The sequence below is a fragment of the Echinops telfairi genome, unplaced genomic scaffold (assembly GCF_000313985.2).
Source record: "Echinops telfairi isolate 266 unplaced genomic scaffold, ASM31398v2 ScPeMD7_3533;HRSCAF=4204_0, whole genome shotgun sequence".
Classification (NCBI taxonomy): domain Eukaryota; kingdom Metazoa; phylum Chordata; class Mammalia; order Afrosoricida; family Tenrecidae; genus Echinops; species Echinops telfairi.
In genome coordinates, this window is record NW_022107431.1 from 96,159,888 (window position 1) to 96,180,023 (window position 20,136).

The following is a 20,136-nucleotide window of genomic DNA, read 5'->3' on the forward strand; positions in this document are numbered from 1 at the left end:
GGGCTCATACAACTGTCATCGCAATCCATACACATCAATTGTGTACAGCGCATTTGTACATCATTCTCAAAACATTTTCTCTCCACTTAAACCCCTGGCATTAGGTCCTCATTTTTCCCCTCCCTCCCCGCTTTGTCTATGTTCTTAAATGAGCTCATTATTTTTGTTGATTTTACTTTTCTACATTAATATTTTTTATGTTAATTCACTTAACAATAAACTCTTGAGATCTTTACATGTGAGTATGTATAAATACACCTATGGCAGGTATGTTTTGTGTCAATTTAACTGGGCCACAATTCTAAATAGTTTGGCCATTGAGGACTCCCCAGAGACGTCTAACCTAATGTAATCAACTCCATGATGAGATCTACTGTAAGCAGCTAATGCAGCGTGAGCTTAGGGTGGAGTGCAACCCTTCAGGAAGGTCACTGCCCTCCTGACCTTTCCTTGAGGAATCTGACCTTCTTCGTCTCTAAGCAGATGTGTGGAGTGCTTCTTCCCTTGTTGCTGCTCTGGACCCTTCATCTAGCTCATTGGCCTCTGGTTCTTGGTCTTGAGTCCAGCAAGGGCCCACCCTTTTGCCAAGGCAGATCTGTTTGTTCTTCTGGCAGTGTATGGTATATACAATAGTTCTCAAATACTACAATTTGAGTGAGTCCATTCTTTGTCAGTATTTCTTTTTCCCTTGTTCACCTTTTGCGTACATATGAGGTGGTTGATAATACAATGGCTTGAGCCAGCAGTTCTCAATCATCAAAGTGACACCTTTGCTTTTTAATACTTTTTAAAAATGTTTTATCGTGATTTGGGTGTAGATTTACACAGCAAACTTTACTCATTCAACGATTCGTATACATTTCTTAGGACATTGATTGCAATCCCTACAATGTACTGGTACTTACTCTTCCCACTTCTTCCTTGAGTTTGTTTTCGTTTGCCTTCTCTTCGATCCCGTCCAGCCTTTGGTTGATTGCTCTGGGGAGGGGTCACCTCCTGGTGTTATTGCTCACCTTCTGGGTCTCTCTGTGAGTCATGGGGGTGAGTTCAGTTCCAGGCTGGAAGGGTGTTTAAGGGCCATTGTCTCCAGGGTCTTTTTAGACCTGGACTTTTTATGATTTTGAGTTTTGTTCCATATTTTTCTCCTATTCCATTTAGGCGTCCTATTACAATCTCTTTAAAAGCAATCAGCAGTGGTAACCAGGAACCATCTAGTCCCTCTGGTGTCAGAGGGTAGGGCCGTGAAGGCTAGGGCTAAAGTGGCCCATTAGTCCTTTGGGCTAATTGTTTCTCACATTTTTAATTTTTTTCACTTTTCTTTGTTAGATAGAGAGAAACCAATCGCTGCAATGACATTTCAGGTGTGTCTGTGTCATACATTAGTGGATCTTTAAATTGCAAGTCATCCATGAATTACTGAGTGAAGTCCTATTTTGCCATGATGTGTTTTTCTTTTAACACACATCATCATTTTATTTTTTATTTAGGATTTATATCTATATTCATAACTGATATTGGCTTTAGTTTTCCTTTTCTTTGTTACTCTCCTTGTCAGGTTAGAGTATGAGGACTAGCAATTCATGTAAAATAAGGTGGGAAATTTGTCATCATTTTCTATGCTCCAGGATAATTCATAAACACAAAGCTTATCTAAACTTCGTAGATTTTCTAGAATTCAATCATAAAACTAAATGGACATTTTTAAAATTAAAACTTTGCCTGCCTTTTTAATTTCTTCTATGGTGGCATGTTTATTCAGTTATTTCAAAAACTTTTAAAAATAAACTTTGGTAATGTGTATTTTCCTGGAAAATCAGATCTATTTTATTGAGTGTTTTCTAGAAATTTCTAAATTTCACCTAATTTATCAAATTATTGACAAAAAAAATAAACATTATAATCATATCTTAGCAGTTGCTATTGTTCTATAATTTTGCTCCTTTTTCATTACTAATGTTGCTGATTTAAATTTTCTGTTGATTTTTATCAGTCTTGATTGCTTTTGTAGTTGTTTTCATGATCTTCCCAAAAAGACTAATTTTGGTTCCATTGATAAATTAATTTTTGCACTTCAGTAATACCAGTTTATATCATTTATTAACTCCTTTTATCTTTTCCCCGTAACTTTTCTTTTTTCTTTTTTCTAATTGCAAGGTGAATTTTTTTATCTCATTGATGTGTGATAAATCTAGGGTTATATATTTTCCTTTGAGAACGATGTTTAATTCATCCTATAGATATTAATATGCAGTTGTCTCATCTGAATTTCTTTCACAATAGTCTATGTTCTGTTTTTTTTGACAGTGTAAGATATTTAATAATATAATACTATAAAATCCATCTAGTATTCACAGGGGCAGAGGGGGGTGGAGGAGGCAACATATGCACAAACATGCTTGACCCAATTGATGTATGGAATGTTATGATCTGTAAGAGCCTCCAATGAAATGATTTTTTTAAAACTGTGGTGTGCCTCCATCACAGCTTACTCGTCTTTGTCACTATGATTGCATACAAGAAAGCAACCAATTCCTTAGCACCACAAAATAGATTAGGATGACTATGCTTTTTATGATTCCTCTCATAAATATTAACCTGATAGATATAGCCAAAACTATTTGTATCTTTGCTCACTTGTCTATTTTTGTTCTTGGTTGTCAAATTAACTGCATATGTTAATTATTGCATGCTACTTTGACATATCAAAAAAACCTTCAATCAGGCAAGTTCTATGTTCTGTTTTATTTATTCTTAAACCCAATAGATTTTTAGGGAGAACCTTTTCAAATTCCCAAGTAATTTTTTAAATGTACTTTCCATGGTTAAGCAGATTTTTATTTTATTGCATGTTGTTTTGGTGAAAGCTTACACGGCAAATTAGGTCCCCTATTTCTTATATATATTGTTCAATGATATTTCATTCATTTCCCACATTGCAAAAAAATTCTTGTTATTGGGGTGTGTATGTAAAAGGGAGTTGATGTCAAGGAGTTCAGGGAAAAAAAAGAATGTTTTGAAAGTGATTGTGGTAGCAATTGTACAATATTGCTTAATGCGATTGAGCTATGGAATGGTATGATATCTGTATTAACTCCCAATGAATGATTTTGGGGGGGGAAATATTGTTATAGCTGGGGGTTTATTGAATATTTTAGAGAGCACTTTTGGCTGGTACATTTTTTTCCTTTCCAATGTTTCCCATGTTTTTATGATACATTGTATTGGGAAAGCCTCTTATAAACAACCTGTCTCAGGAATGTTTTTCTTCTCCAACTCAAGCACTGAGAAAAATAATCTATACATATTTATTATTATTAATGTGCTTGCATTTTCTACAATCTTTCTATATGTTTTAAATTTGGGATTCTTTCCTCTTTCTGTTTTCTTCATTTGGGATGAGGGATTGTTGTTGCTGTTGTTTTTCCCTCCTTTTGCTGGCAGATAGAATTCTTAAATTTTAGTTATAATTTCATACTACAGAGATTGGTAAGCATTTTTTAAAAGAGCTAGAGAGTCCTTTCACCCACCATAAGTCTTTGTTGAAACTTTTAAACCTTGCTGCTGAAGTGTATATGCAGTTGTAGACAGCATGGCTGAGTTCCCATAAAACCTTCTTTTAAAATCAGGCCATCGGCCAGATTCCACTTCGAGGTTGTACTTCCCTACTTCTTTTGAAAGTTATAAAGACTGTTTTAAGGCCACCCACTGAATAGCTTCCCCTCCATTTTCTTTACTGTCTCCTGAAAATCCTGTCTTGGTCTTTGATACCTCCTAGTCCATATCTCGGACGCTACTTCTCTTTGTTACTCTACCTCCTGGAGGATTTTCTTTTTGATTAGAGACCATGGCCTTGGTTACAAATCAAACGGTGCAGGGAAAGCAACAATCTTCTAACTTCCCACTTGCAGACTTTCTCTTTTCTTTTGCCACGCTTCTTTTATTTTTTTCTGACCATTAGCTCAGTTGATTATCTGATAGCTTTCATGAGTGGCAGCATAGAATACTATTACAACAATGCTCCAATAAATACTGTTGTACATCGCTCCTTGTATATAGGAGAGGGTACTGCCCCCCAAATGGATTTTTCAAAGCTATGTATTTAATTTTTTTTTTAATAAAACAACCTTATCACCTTTAAAGTACTCTCCATTACACTTAATACTTCTGTCAAATCTGTGATTTCATTCCTGGAAACATTTTTCAAACTCGTCTGTTTGGATGACTAACAGCACCGCCCTCATTTTTTGCTTTACCTCTTCTACATCATCAAATTGCTGTCCTTTCCTGTCCCTCTTCATTCATGCAAATAAAAAAAAAAGTCACAAGGAGCAAGGTCAAGTGAGTAAGGTGCATGGGGCAAAAGAGGCATGCTGTCTTTTGCCAAAAAACTGGCGCACTGAGATGGCTGCATGAGCAGATGCATTATCGTGGTGGCAAAACCAGTCCCATCTGCCACAAATCAGACCTTTTTTGTCCCACACCATTAAGCAATCTTTTCAGAATCTCTAAGTAGAAAGCTTGATTAACAGTCTAGCCTGGTAGAATGAACTCCAAATGCAGTATCCCCATCACATCAAAAAAACAAATGAGCAATTTCTTGATCTTTGATTTCATGTAATGAACTTTTTTTGATGAGGTGACATCTTCCACTGGCTTGATTGATGTTTGCTTATGGGGTTGTAAGAATAGCACCATGTCTAGTCATGAGTAATTACTTTGGAAAAAATCTGGGTCACTTTGGAGTGGTTCTTTGAAAGCATGGCGTGTTTCTACTTGATACTCTTTTTCCTGGCCAGTCCGAACCTGAGGCACAAACTTTGCAATGACCCTTCTCATTCCCAAATCTTCCATGAAAATTCACTGAACCAAGCTCCAAGATAGTCCAGAGAACTTCCCCATCAAATATCACACACATTTTGTTGATATTTTTGTCTTTTTGGAAAGTTGACGAACGTTCAGAACAAGGTTTGTCATCAATCAACATTTCACCTTTTTTGAAATGAGAATACCATTCATACACTTGAGGTTTTCCCATAGTGCTGTCCTTGTAAGCTGAGGTAACAGCCCAACAGTTTCTGCCACATTTTTTGTGAGCAGGAAACAAAATTTCACAGCCCCACACTGTTCTCTTAAATAGGACAACACAAAAAAAATGAGGTTCAAGTGAAACTGCTTTTACAAAAAAATTCACTGTGACCACAGAGAACCTTCCCAGGTGCCACCACTGGATGCACTAACTCAGAGTGAGTTGCTTGATGTTTCCCTAGGGGGCAAAAATGCTACTATGAAAGTTCTGCCCAGTGGAGCTTTTTTTCCCCATTTTTACGGGGGTGCCCTCTTTGTGTGTGTGTGTGTGTGTGTGTGTATTCATTTATTTGGTCAAGAACTTATCTTGATGGTTGTAAGGAATGCACATTGAAAAAAATTTTCATCAATATTGGCCAATGCATTTCCTTCAAAACATACACTTGTTTAAAATTTTTAAAAACTCCTTCAGCACTCAAAATAAGAATTTTTAAAATCTCCAGAAATATATTCTCTTTATCTTTGGGGGAAGAATGAGTGAAATGTCAATCTATAAAAGTCTCCCAGAAAGACACCATATTTACATAGCACCGTAAAACCTGCAACATCCAGGATCTGAGGAAGGCAGGAACCTGTGAGAGAAGGAAAAAAAATATTTCACATAACTAAAGAGTGGTAGAAAAGAAATAAAATTGCATCCCATCAAATAAAATGTGAAAGATCTTTTTTTAAAATGCAGTCCCATTGAGTTCTGGCTCTCACAGTTTCACTGAATAAAAATGGGTAAAAACTGCCAGAATATTTTGAGACACTATATATAATATTATATTAAATATCAGAACATTGGTTACCTCTAGGGATGGCGAGAGGGAAAAGAGGAATATCTGGAGAAGGATCTAGGATCTACAGTTCTATCATATTTAATTTAATTGGTAGTGTCATTGATTTTCTATACTTTTTAACAGTCCAAAATAAAAGCAAGTATATCAAGGTTTAGACTTGTTATACTTAATTCCAAAATTGAAAGATTGGAGATACCCTATTTGCAGGCAAAAGAGAATGTCCACCTCCCCCCCCCTCCAAAAAAAATTTCAAATCTATACCTCTGCAGCAAAAACTAGGCATCACAGTAAGTAAAAGAAATAGCCAATGAAAATGGAACACCCAGCTGGAGAGATAATGCTTTACCAGGAACTGGAAACTGGTCACAGGTACCCTTCTAAGGATCCTGAGAGATCAGTAGGTCATTTCTACTTTCCAGAAACTCTTGAGAGTCCGAATCTTTATATTTGAACTTAATCTGACTATTGAAGCTATATTTTATTTATCACCAATGATGACAATAATATCCATCTTGCTACAGTGATGCCCATCATATCCATCTTGCTAATTTGAAGAGCAAAGATATTCTTAAAATTAGACTGGCCATTTTACCATTGTCTTATAACACTTTTGGAAGCCTGGTGATATAGTGGTTATATACTGGGCTTGGTCCACATGGTCTGAAGTTAGAACCCACCACCAAAGCCGCTCCGCAGGAGAAAGACTGGGCTTTCTACTCCTGTGAACAGTTACAGTCTCAGAAACCCGCAGTGGGTCCTTATGAGCCAGCATTCACTTGATGGCAGTGAGGTTGGTTTATCTACTTAGTTAGTTTGGTTTTGTGAGTTTGAGTATAATACTTTTTTGATTCTCATAGTCTCAAATCAACAATTTCTGTTTCCAGAACTCTGGAGCTTTCGACAAACTAAACACCAGATAGCTGCTGATAACCTCCGAAAAAAGAAGTATGCTAGCGGAAGAGGGCCTTTTTCTGAACAGAGCAGCCCAGTGCAGCTTAAGCTTCTGGGATGGGACTGTAGTAACAATTCCAATAGCCTAGATGCCCTCCTCAGCAGAGAAAAGAATGACTTCATTCCCCACTCTCTGCACATACATCTCAGCTGCAGGGTCATGTGTGGGCATTTTTACATGAAACATAGCATACATAGCATTATTTGACTGAATCTGGTTTCTCCAGAAAGTCAAATTTTGACAGATTGCATGTGCTTTTTGATTATGTGTACCAGAAATGAGAAACTCAAAATGGAAAATTGGGAACTCCCTGGGCTCACCAAACCAGAAAATATTAACTGTGGCTGAGTTCTGGTAGAAGCAAACGATAAAGAAAAGATGCTTTACAAGTTTCAGAAGCAAGATGGTACTTTTATGAGAGTAATCATAAAGAACAAGCAAATCATTAACCTTGAAGACTGAATACTCAAATTCTCCCCCTGAAGAATACAGCAGGAGTGTAATTTTAATATTAAAGTGCACGTCCACAAAAATATAGCTAAGAACATAAGTTTCTAAGAGGAGCCAAGAAAAAAATTACTGATGTTTGACTCAGTTAACAATTCTTTCTGTCAGGAAATTAAAGCTGCCTCTGAGATTTCTTTGACTCGTGACTCATTTAATCCATTTAGACGCTGCCAGCAGAGCAAGCCACGACAGAGCAGATCTGTCGCAACAAGCTCACTCCTGGCTGGTCTGTTGAGAAAAAGAAGTGAATTGTTGTTTGGGATTTTTTGAATGCGCTCAGCTTTGGCGCATTTGGCATTACACATTAAGTAAACAGGAACATTTGTTACGACGTCTTCTTTGCTAGACTCAGTGGAGAAAAAGCCCACAGTATTAGCTCCAGGTAGGAGTAGCATTGAAGCATCTTCTGTCTGCACAGTTTATTATCATCAAAATCTGAAATGAAAATCTGAGCACCACGTATGCAGCAAGCAGCGGTCGGGGCACACCGATCGACACGGGTCAGGGCCGGTGCTGACGGGACGCACGGGCAGAGCCCGTGTTTTCCTAACGCGGCAGCCGTCCCAGCGAAGAAGAGTCAGGCTCTGTGAAAGTGGATGGCTTATCTGTGGCAGCAATCCGGCGGCCACCGGCACATTTTATTAAACCTGAACTTGGCTTTGGTTTTGATTTTGAAATTGAACTGACAGTTAAGAAATTAGGGTGTTCCAAATAAAAATCCAAACTAGTCGTTTTCTTGAAAATTTAGAAGAGCTTGCAGTGGGGTGGAGGAGGGAGGCTCACTCTTCATGGCAGATAGAAATCCCCGGGAACTGAGGGCAGCGGCTTCTTTCATTGCTGACAGTTTATATTTAGCTGGACAGCCAATAAGCTGGTCTCTTTTGTATTCCTTGCCTAAGCTAAGCTAAGAGTGTCAATATGGGTAGACTAGAGAAACAAATCCACAGAAACTCATACGTGTAAGGGAGAGTTTTATATAAAAGGTAAGTGTACGCTAAGAAAGCATCCCAACCCAGTCCGGTCCAAGCCCTTGAATCTGACATTAGCCCATATGTCTGACACCAATCCACAAAGTCCTTCTCAAACTCACAAAACACATGCAATAACGCAGAATCCAAGAGGAAAGTCGAATCGGTGAGCTTGTAAGCATCTCAGCGCTGGCAGGGGTCTCCAGGCGGCTTCTCCAGCACCCAGGGCTGCATCAGGGTAGGTCCATGTGGCTTCTCCTTGGGGATGTCTTGCAGGAAGTGAGCCTTGCCAGCTGAGACAACAAACTAGCTAAGGCAGCCACACACTAGTCTGACCATCAGAGAACAAGAGACCAAAAAACTAGCAAGGCGAGGCTCACCAAGTCATTTCTCTCTCTGCCCTTCAATTAATCCCACATGTGTTTATTGGCCCGGTTGGCACAATAAACCTTAACTATCTCACTGCGGGACAATAATTGCTCTGTGGGAAGCTTAGAACATTTTGGTTTGGGATCCTTGTGATAGGGAGTAAAGCATACAAGTTAGAATTAAAAGACATATATTTGGTCCATGGTGGCTGCCTGTCAACCAAATCTACTGAGAGATCTGGCTGTGAATGGCCCAGAGTAGCAGCTATACCACAGCTATGACCAATGCACAGCAAACATGTGCAAGTAATAAGTCATAGTTTACTGCAGAGTTGATAGTCCTTGTATCTTGATTAGGGAGGGAGGGCTCAGAGATGATCATTAATTTTGTAGCTATGACTTTGAACTTTAGAAATTATCTCATTAAAATGTACACAATAGAGTCAAGAGATAAATAATTTACAGAATAATAAACAGTTACTAAGTGGAAATTCCACATTTCATCAATTTCACCACATTTATTTGAAGATAAGAGAGGCTTTGAAAAATTCATGGAAAAAATGAATTGAAAGATAATGGAATATTCTCAAAAGTGTTTTTGAAGCACCCTTGTATGTCCCTTCTCTCTGAAATCAGGAGAATATTATTTATCATTTGACTCCTTGGGTTACTCACTTAACTAAGGATACCATTTTTGTAATGTTTGTGATTCTATACCAAATATTGGCTCATAAATGCAAATATTTGAAGATTAAAAACAAGAAAAACTTTAAACAATTGTTAACCAACTTCCCACAGAGCAATTATTGTCCCTTTTCTTGACAGCCTTCAAAGAGACCCAGATTTACAAGGCCCAAACATGTCAGAAACTTATCTCTCTGCACACCTACAACATAATCTGGAAGTGCGCAGTTCACGAAGAAGGAAGAAGAATTGATGCATTGGAATTATTGTCCTGGCAAAGAATATTGAAAGTACCATGGACTGTAAGAACAAACAAATCTATCTACCTTATAAGTGAGGGTGGTGGGACTTCATCGCATGTACTTTGGACATGTTGTCAGGAGAGACCTGTTCCTGGAGAAGGAGATCATGCTGGGTAAAGTGGAGGGTCCACAAAAAGCTGAAGACTGCCAGGAGATGGAGTGACGTAGTGGCTGTAACAATGGGCTCAAACTTAACGACAATTATGAAAACTGTCTCCGGATCGGTCGTGTTCTGTTTTGCTGGGAGTCAGAACTCGCTTGACAGCACCAACCAACAATACCTGGTTCACAGCTGGAATGAGCTGTGGTCCCGAGTGGGCAGGTCTTGGGCAGTTTTCATCTTGTTTCACTGCTCTGGAGTGATACGTCCATCTCCGTAATACACTACCTCTTCTAAAATTCTGGCAGCAGATCAACAGGGAGAAAGAGAAAATGATTTACTTTTCTCTTTAGGAGTAAACCCCTGTTTATGGATCATGTAGCTCTCATGAATCAGAAGTTAACCAAATAGCCACTGTAAGGGACTGGGAAATGTAGCTTTTAGCTGGGGGACTGTGTACTAGCTAAGATTTTACTACTAAAGAAGGAGGGGGAACCATTATTGTGACAATTATCCATTTCTGGCGTATACTTGAAAGCTTCTAAATATGGTGTCACTGAGGTTCCTGCTGGTACAAAGAGTTACTCAGAAGCACCCAGGAAGGAAAACCTACTGATCTACTTCTAATAAAGAAATCATCGAAAGCCTTATGGAGCGCGGTTCTGTTCTGACACACATCGGATTGATTTAAATAAAAATCGGCCCCATGGAGACTAGATATAGAGTATCAATCAAACAACTTTCCCTTTTGATATTAAACCAACTTTGCCTGTCCTATTTTTGCTTCACTGCCAAAGTCTTGAATCTACACTTGCCCAGGTCAAACTGCTTGCCATTACCTTTTCGATGTTTCCCTTTGACATTTCTGTATACTTGTCTTATGGTGTCGTGGTTATGCATTGGGCTGTTAACCTGTAAGGTCAGCAGTCCGAAATCACTAGTGACTCTGTGGGAGAAAGACAAGGCTTTCTACTTCCATAAAGATTATCATCTAAAAAAAAAAGGAAAAGAAAGAAAGATTATAGTCTCAGAAACCTACCGGGGCAGTTCCCTCCTGTCCTATGGGGTGGCAATGAGTCAGGATTTTTGGTTTGGTTCTCAATTGAGAATTAGTATTCTCTTATAATTCAACAAGTGTCGATCACCATTCCTAAATATTAATTCAAAATATAAATTGCTCATATAACTCAGAGGAGAGAATGTAATAATCTTAGTTGGATGAAAACATTTTAGTATCTAATGGCATACTATTTGGGTTAAGACAGTCTTAGAGAGTCTAAGAGTCTAGAGTCTAAGAGAGCAAGAGTCTATGTTTAAATTTCATTATCAGCATTGGGTGTATGGTACCACTGAATAAAAAGTAATCAACAGTAGCATCATTTTTCAGATGGCAGCAGACATTGCAATAGGGATCATCAAAATTTATAACTCATTTTGAAACTAGATCTATAGATTCAATGCAATCTCAATCAAAATACAGCAGGATTTTATAGGAATTGACAAGCTGATTCTAAAGTTGACATGAAAATGCAAAGAACTAGAATAGTTCAAACCGCCTGTGAGAGGGAAGAACAACAGTGAAGAACCAGCACTCGCTGATTTCAAGTCTCATCATTACCAAGCTGCCGTAGTCACCACCATGTGGAATTTGTGTCAAAAAACAAATTGACCACTGGAACTAAATAGAATCCAGAAATAGACCCCCCCACATGTATACATAATACACAATAAAATTACAAATGCATTTATAGACAATAGATGATAGTCTTATCAACAAATGGTTGATCAACAAGCAAAACAAATGAACAATCAAAGATCCTTTCATTGATACCTCATACCATATACGGAAATTTGCTCAAAATTAATCATGGCTCTAAACGTGGAACCTGAAATTACAACATTTCTGACAGGAAACATAACAGAAAACCTTTGAAACTTTGGGTTGGGCACAATTCTCTTAGATATAGCACTGTCCCTAAAAGAACACACTGGTCAATTAGACTGGGTCAAATTAAAGCAACTCTTCAAGAGACACCCATTAAGATTAAGACTATAGTCTCAGGGGACCTCAAGGTGAATGGACATAATCCACAAAGACAATGCTCCACACCCTACTTTACTGAGCAACAACTGGGGTGTTTGAAGCTGGTGAGCCCCTAAGGAACAACACTTGGTTTCTCCCTCTCCAGAGAAAAGAATGACAAAAATCAAGACACGTGGAAACAAATAATCCAAAGAATGAATGGACTATGTGAACATCAGTCTCCATGATCCTGAGACCAGAAGAACTCGATGGTGCCTAGCTACCACTACCAACTGCTCTGAAAAGATCATACTAGAAGGTCCTAGATAGAGGGGGAGCCCTGGTGGCGAAGTGTTTACACACTGGGCTTCAATGGTTACACAGCATGGTCAGCATTTCAAAACCACCGGGTGCTCCTTGGGAGAAAAGTGAGGCTTTCTACTCCCATACAGAGTTATGGTCTTGAAAACCCACAGAGGCAGGTCTGCTCTGACCTAGAGGGTTGTTATGAGTAGGAATTGACTCTGGCAGGAAGAGATAGAGTGGGGCAAGGAGCCTGGCATAGTGGGTTATGCACTAGGCTACAAACCACCAAGTGAGCAGTTCAAACCCACCAGCCACTCCACAGAAGATGGGGCTTTCTGCTACTTACAGATTTCTGCCTCCGAACCCACAGGAGCAGCTCCCCTCTGCCCTAAAAGGTTGCTATGAGTAGGAATTCATTCGATGACAGTGAGGGTTTCTTGTTTTTGAAATAGACTCGGAGAACATTTTGAAACAAAGCTCTGAATCATAGAAAACACTGGGTTTACTGATTGGATAGAGACTGATGAAATTTGTCAGGAATGGCCAGCTGTCATCCTTCAGGACTGAAACGGAACTATCTTCTGTGGCTCCATTTTCAACCAAATAATGCACAGGTCGATGAGGGAAACAAATGCATCCGGGAGGTATGCACACCTTACCATCATCAGCCATTTGAGATGAAAAGGGCGGTTTTTACCCAGGGACAAACTTCAGAAGGGTTAGGAAAGAAGGCATGGAAATAGGAAACACGGGGAGAAAGTGGGCTGAAAAGAGGAAGAGGGATGTGTTACATCGAGGGAACTAAATCAGTGAGATGAAATAAAATGTGTATGAACTGGTGAATGTTCTGTCACCTTTACCCAATTTCAATTAAAAAAATTTTTTTTTAAAAACACCATCAAGAAAATGAAGAGAAAAGTCGCAGATGAGATGAAAAGCTGAGCATTTGCAAATCATATAAAGACAGAGTCCTGTTATCCAGAGTGTGTAAAGAACCCTTAACACTCCATAAGAAAGCAAGCAGCCAGTAAAATTTTGAATGCAAGTCAAAGGTAAAAATGTTCAATAGACACATCAAGGAAGCTGGTAAAGAAGCCTATGAAATAAATGGGGTGGGGGGCAGTTACTCAGAGTACTCAGAGAATGAGTACCCCAAGTATTAGTAAGGCTAGGGAGTAAGTGCTGGCATGAATATAAAATGGGACAACCATTTTGGAAGCTGTGTGAAATTTTCTTAACAAGGTAAGCAAATACCTACCATATGACATAATCATTCCATACCTCTTTCTTTTTCTCAAGGGAATAAGGGGATATGTCCTAGAAAGGCTTGTACATGACTATGGATAGCAACTTTGTTTGTAAATAGCTCCAAGACCATGACTGCATGGGAGTAGAAAGCCTCGTCTTTCTCCCAAGGAGCACCGGTGGTTTTGACTGCAAGAAGTAATTGTTGGAATGTTGTGACTATAGTCTTCCTTTTTGTGGTAGTGGATACAAAACGATTTGTCGAAACTCACAGAATGGGATTGTTTCTGATCGTACAGCTTAAAACTGGCTTCCAGTAAAATACTTAACAGGCTCTGTGTGTATGCTACAGAGCTCTGGTGATACAATGGCTGAGCATTAACTAAAAGGTTGGTAGTTCAAATCTACCACTGGTCTGAGGGAGAAAGCCATGGCAGTCCATTTCTGTACCAAATGGAGCAGTTGCACTCTGTCCAATAGGCTAGCTGTGAGTCAGAATCAACTAAAAATAAGTTTGTCTTTTACTTTTGTCATAGGAAAGTAAATCTAAAATATTAATTAATTTTTCTTACTTTTTTCCCTTCATTGCTGGCCAACATAAACCTAAGCATAATCCAAGAGTGCCAAAACTCAAGAGTTCAAAAAAATGAGCTCCAACAATAATAATGATCTGATTTGTTTCTAAGATAAAATTTCTGAATACCTAAATAATTGGGTAGACTACTTCTCCCTAGGAAATTCCTCCATAAATATTATTATTTACAAAAATACTTGGGATAAGAAATATTTGAGAGCTAAAGCCAGAAACTGGAATGCAGATCTTACATGTGCGTAAGTTAAAAAGTATTGCTATAAAATCATAGAAACCTTTTCTAAATAAACATACCAAAAAGTAAAGACACTGCATCTTAACATACCCTCCATCTAGTTCTATACAGTTCCGAAAGTAATCCAGCAGTTTTCACATCTGTGAGTGACTTAAATTGGGTTCCTTCTAAATGTTCTTCAAGTGCGGGACAAAAAAAAATGGAAGGAGGCAAGATCAGAATTAGAAGGCAGATGAGATTAAATTTGCTAATGAAATTTGCAGAGGACAGGTGTTACTACTCTCCACGAAGGGCCAAGTGCATTGTCCTGCGGGGGAGCTGGGGGGTGGGGTGGGTGGGCTTGAGGTGGGGGGATTTCCTTGTTTTCAACATTCCTGCAGTTTTCAGTTTCTTAAACTTCTTCTTAATAAGCCCCTGTGATCATAATGTGTCCTTCAAGAAACTCTATCAAGTACTCTTTGGAATCCCCCAAGACAGTTGCCATCACCTTCTGAACCAGTGGTTCTCAACCTTCCTAATGCTGCGACCCTTTCATGTTGTGGTGACCCCCCCAACCATAAAATTATTTTTGTTGCTACTTCATAACTGTAAGTTTGCTATTGTTATGAATCATCATGTAAATATCTGATAGGCAGGATGTATTTTCATTGTTACAAATTGAACATAATTAAAGCACAGTGATTAATGACAAAAACAAATATGTAATTGTATATTGTGAAATATTTATTTATAATGATAAATAAATGAAATTTTGTCTTGAAGCATGGTGTAGTATGCATAACCGTTTTCACACCGGGTACTTGTATGTGAGTGTATCTGCATGTGGGCAGACCCACCTGGAGATGGATGGAAGAGCATTGTCTCCTTTCCTAAGACCATAGGAAATGTGTTTTTCAATAGTCTTAGGCGACCCCTCCAAAGGGGTTGAGAAGCACTGTTCTGAACAGCCCTTGAATATAACTGGCCCAGCAGATCCCCTGGGAAGTCACTATTTTGATTTGATTGTGTTTTCTGAATACTAACGCTAAATCCTAGACTCAACCCTGATTAAAATTCATTTCATAAAAATGTCTTCATTCACTTTAATCTTGCTTAAAAGACCAATGGAAAGCTCAGCTCTTTGAGCCAGCACTGTTTTCAACAATTTTGACACCCTTCAAGGTTGCTCAGGCCAAGATGTTTGCTTAAAATGAAAAATGCCAAAGCATAAGAGATGCCAACTTTAGCAGTTGTCATTTTATGGGCTTCTTCCATCAGTCTATAGACTTTAGCTATGGTTTCTTCATTGAGCATGGCTGACAGTCTTCCTTGTCTCTGCTCATCTTTGAGGATTTGTAATCATCCTTAAGAAGCTTCCTCCAATTCCAAATCCAAGCCCACTACCATCGAGTCAATTCCAAGTCACAGCCACCCCAAACTATCAGAAAACAATTGTCCTGTGGGTGGGGGCATTCCTAAATTTGTTGCAAAATTTCAATGATTGGGGAAGATGTCGATTTAAATTTTCTTAACATTTTGATATTAGCTATGATTTCAAAATTATTCTTTTCCATGGCACAAAAAGCTTTCTGTTTTTTGAATGCACCCTAATAAGAATAACCAAAAAATCCAAATTTACTGCTACTGAGTTGATTCCGACTCATAGTGATCCTATAGGGCAGGGTAGATCTGTTCCTTGTTTTTCTGGGGGCTGTAAATCTTTATGGGAGCAAAAAGCCTCATCTTTCTCCCATGGAGCAGTTAACTGTTTTAAACTGCTGACCTCACGAAGCCCAAGTCACCATTCACTACACTACCAGGGCTTGTTTATTGTTAAGACAATTGTCTTAAGCCATCTGTAAAAAATGAAAACCAAGCTCACTGCCAAGCAGTGGATTCCAACTCACAGTGAACCTATAGTTTTTATGGTATTAATAACTGCAAAGTGGTGATTTCAAAGACATGTTAAATTTGTTTTATTGTGAGTAAACCCATGCATATAGGACTAGAGTCCTAGTAGTAATACTTTGTAGTTTACTATCCTATGTTACCAGTATGGAGATTCAGTGAGTTCAAACGTAGATGATATCTTTATGCAAATTAAGGAGCCTAATTAGGGCATGGAGCTTTGGTGGCACAAAAAGTTAAGCTTTCAAACTCACCAGCTGCTCCTCAGGGGAAAGAGGGGACTGTCCATTTTCATAGAGATTTAGAATCGCCCCTCGGGCCGGAGGAGGGGGGGCGGGGCAGGGCCATGGGGGCGCTACTTGAAGCTGTGCGTGCCTGTCACTGGTGAGTCGGCGGCGCACCCACCAGGCCAGAGGCGCAGGACTGTAAACAAGCCCGGAGTCATGGCCACCACCAACGGGACTGTAGAGAACAGACAGCCAGACAAGAAAACTTCCCCTTGCCGCGCCACATCCCAACCTGGAGGTCAAGTTCACCAAGCTATTTATCAACAATGTATGGCATGAATCCAAAAGTGGAAAGAAGTTTGCCACATAAAACCCTCCAAATGTCGAGACGATAAGTGAAGTGGAAGAAGGAGCTAAGCCCCTGGAAACGATGGACACGGGGAAGCCCTGCCTTCACGCCTTTTTCATCCACCTGGAGGGCTGCATAAAGACCCCCGGTACTTTGCAGGGTGGGCGGACAAGATACAGGGTAGGACCATCCCTACAGATGACAACGTCGTGCGTTTCCCCAGGCATGAACGCATCAGTGTGCGCGGAGCCATCACTCCTGGGAACTTGCCCTGTTGATGCTGATGTGGAAGCTGGCGCCCACCCTCTGCTGTGTGGACAACGTGGTGGGGAAGCCGGCTGAGCAGACTCCCCTGGCCGCCCTGCATCCTGGCTCTCTGATCCAAGAGGTTGGGTTTTCTCCAGGTGTGGTGAACACCGTGACAGGTTTGGGGCCCACAGTGGGAGCTGCAATTTCTTCTCACCCTCAGATCGACAAGCCAGCATTCACTGGGTCCACAGAGGTTGGGAAGCTAGTTAAAGAAGCTGCTTCTCGAAGCAGTCTGAAGAGAGTCACACTGGCTCTTGGGGGCAAAAGCCCATGTATCCTGTGTGCGGATGCTGACCTGGGCTTGGCTATGGAGCCCGCCCATCCAGGTGTGTTCTTTAACCAGGGCCAGTGCTGCACAACCAGATCTATGCTGAGTTTGTCCAGCGAACTGTGGAGGACACCAAGAAGTGGCCTGTCTGAGACCCCTTTGATGCCAGGACTGAGCAGGGGCCACAGATTGATCAGAAGCAATTTGATAAAACCATCGATCTAATTGAGAGTGGGAAGAAGGAAGGTGCCAAGCTAGATTGTGGGGGATCAGCTATGGAAGACAGAGGGCTCTTCATCAAACCACCGTCTTCTCAGAAGTGACTGAGGCATGCAGACTGCCAAAGAGGAGGCACATGGGAGCTTCAGAAAAAGCCGCTGGGGGTGGGGCAGATGGCTGCGTTGGGGTTGGACCTTTCCAAACGGAGTTTTTCTCCAGATCTCTAGGATCGCAGAACTGCTCCTGAAGGGAGGATTTTTCCTTTATCTTGTAGCCTTTACCATCTCCTTCGGGAGACTGAGGGAAGCCATCTTGCCCTCCTTCCCCTGGCAAACCCTGAGGACCCTGTGGCAGGTTTAGAGTCTGTCAGAGCCCGCGGCCCTAGTTTCCATATACCAGTCTTTGTCTCTGAGGAGCAATCCCTGAGTTAGTCATGCTGGCTGGAGGTGGGAGTACTGTGGCTAGGAATCTCAGGAATCAAGACTTGGATCAAGGCTTGATCCAAGTTTCAGGAATCAAGACTTGGATTCGCTGCCCAAAGCTACTTTCATTTTCCCAAGACCAAAACAAGTCTTCATTTAAAGAACATGCCATGGGCAAAATCCTCATTGAAGTTTAACATCACAAACAAGTTAAAACAATTACCATCAAATAAATTCCAACTCGTGGCAACCCTACATGTGCCAGGGTAGAGCTGTGCTTCATAAGGTTTTTCATGGCTGATCTTTTTACAGCGGTCTCAACCTGTAACTCATGACCCCTTTGGGGGTCAAACGACCCTCTCACAGGGGTCACCTAAGACTATCGAAAACACATATTTCTGATGGTCTGAGGAACTGAGACACCACTCCTCTATCCGTCTCCAAGCAGGTCCGCCCACATACGAGTTTCCAGTGTGAAGACTGTTACCCATGCTACACCATGCTTCAAGACAAAATTTCATTTATTTGTTATTAGAAACAAATATTTCACAATATATATATAAAAGATTTAGCATGGCTGTGGGTCAGAAATGACCCCATCGCAATGGCTTTGGGTGGGATCAGGACGTACCCGAGCTCAGAGCGACAGGGACTGGGGGAGGACAAGCTAGATGAGCAAGTGCCCTTGCACAGAACTCTAACTTGGAAATTCTTGCCAGGCATATTCTTCTTGCAATGAAACATCAATAATTAAAACAAATGTGATGTATAGGTTATCAAGAGAGTTTACACTTTGATTTTAATAGAAAATATATCATTCCTTGATAGGCCTGGTTTGGGCTCTAAGATTTATAAAGAGGCCATTTGTTGATTCCCCTATAAAACATTCAATGCAAACTAAGGCGAGCACCGCGACAGATGACAAAGATGACGCCAAAAGAGTTCTTGCTGCCATGCAGTTCATCTCCCGCACAGTTCAGAACTGCTGTCGCAAATGACCACAGCGACTTTTACATTACACATGTCCAAATCAAGAAGCCCAGCCACCAACTTTCCTTCCCACATACAGCAACACACACACATTACATAGGCCTGTGCATGTGTGTGTGGGCACACACAGATACACACACTAGACCTACATAAATGAGGAGCTTCAAAAGGTTCTTGAATTTAAAAATAACAGAATATACCTTTTGAAGCCCCCTATATGTTTGGATATATATATTTATACATATTTTAGGGTTGCCAGATATAATCCAGGACATTTTAGTTAAATTTGAATTTCAGATAAATAACATAATATTTCAGTGTAAGCATATCCCAAATTACCTTAAAAATTCATTATTTATCTGAAGTTCAAATTTAACTGAATGTCCTGTTCTTTTGTTGTTGTTCTTGTTGACTAAATTTGGTAGCCCTAGTATATCTACAGCTACAGATACACCTTTCAAACTATCTGTATATCTATAGCATACATTATGCTTCTTAGCAATTTAATTTCTTCAGGAAATTTCCAAGATGAACTGTGTGCAAATTATTATCTTAGATAATTAAGTGTAATGGCTGGTGATGGAAAGTTATTTGATAAAAATCAATTCAGTGCTGGAGGCCAAGTGCCAAAAAATGATGACTTTCATTTAAAGTAGTTAAATTAAACCATTACCAGTGGCAATAATGGGATATCAGAACCCCTTTTCTCAGAGGCCACTGCTAGTTCAAGACAACAAAACATCATTAGCATATATTACCAGTGGTCAAACAAAAGAGAGATAAAAATCATTAAGCTACAGCATTAAAAAAGAAGGGATTAAAATACAAACATCTCTTTGTTCTTCCCTGCTAAAACTAAAGTCTGGTAAGCTAAAAGGAATCTAGAAGAATGGTAAGTGATGTCTACTCCTAGTCTAGGCTGCATGCCAATTTGAGCCAAACTGCCATTGAGACCAATCAATGGATAGTTTGGTATTAGGATGGCCTTGGATGTAAGGCATCTCAGAGGATGGATTTAATGGGAGGCCATTTAGCCTGGCCCTAGGCAAGAGCCTGTGACTTTTATTGAGAATTGAGGGCAAGAATCAGAAAGCAGAATACTTGAAAGTACTTGCCTCCCCAGAGACCTGTTTACCATAGAGAAAATCCTACCCGGTGCCCTCAAAACAACTCTGGCTCCGGAGACCCCATGGGTCAAAGTAGAACTGTGCTCCACAGGGTTTTCACGAATAGATTGTCAGTCCTCTTTCCTCAAGTATATCTAACTCCAAGCTGCGCACTTTACAGCACCCAGGGACTCCGTCCCCGTACCATGG

The 20,136-nt window shown here is 40.0% G+C and overlaps 1 pseudogene; it reads left to right on the plus strand.

The window, feature by feature from the left end:
* Nucleotides 1–16,479: 16,479 nt before the first annotated feature.
* Nucleotides 16,480–17,655, plus strand: LOC101639255 (annotated as a pseudogene).
* Nucleotides 17,656–20,136: the final 2,481 nt, after the last annotated feature.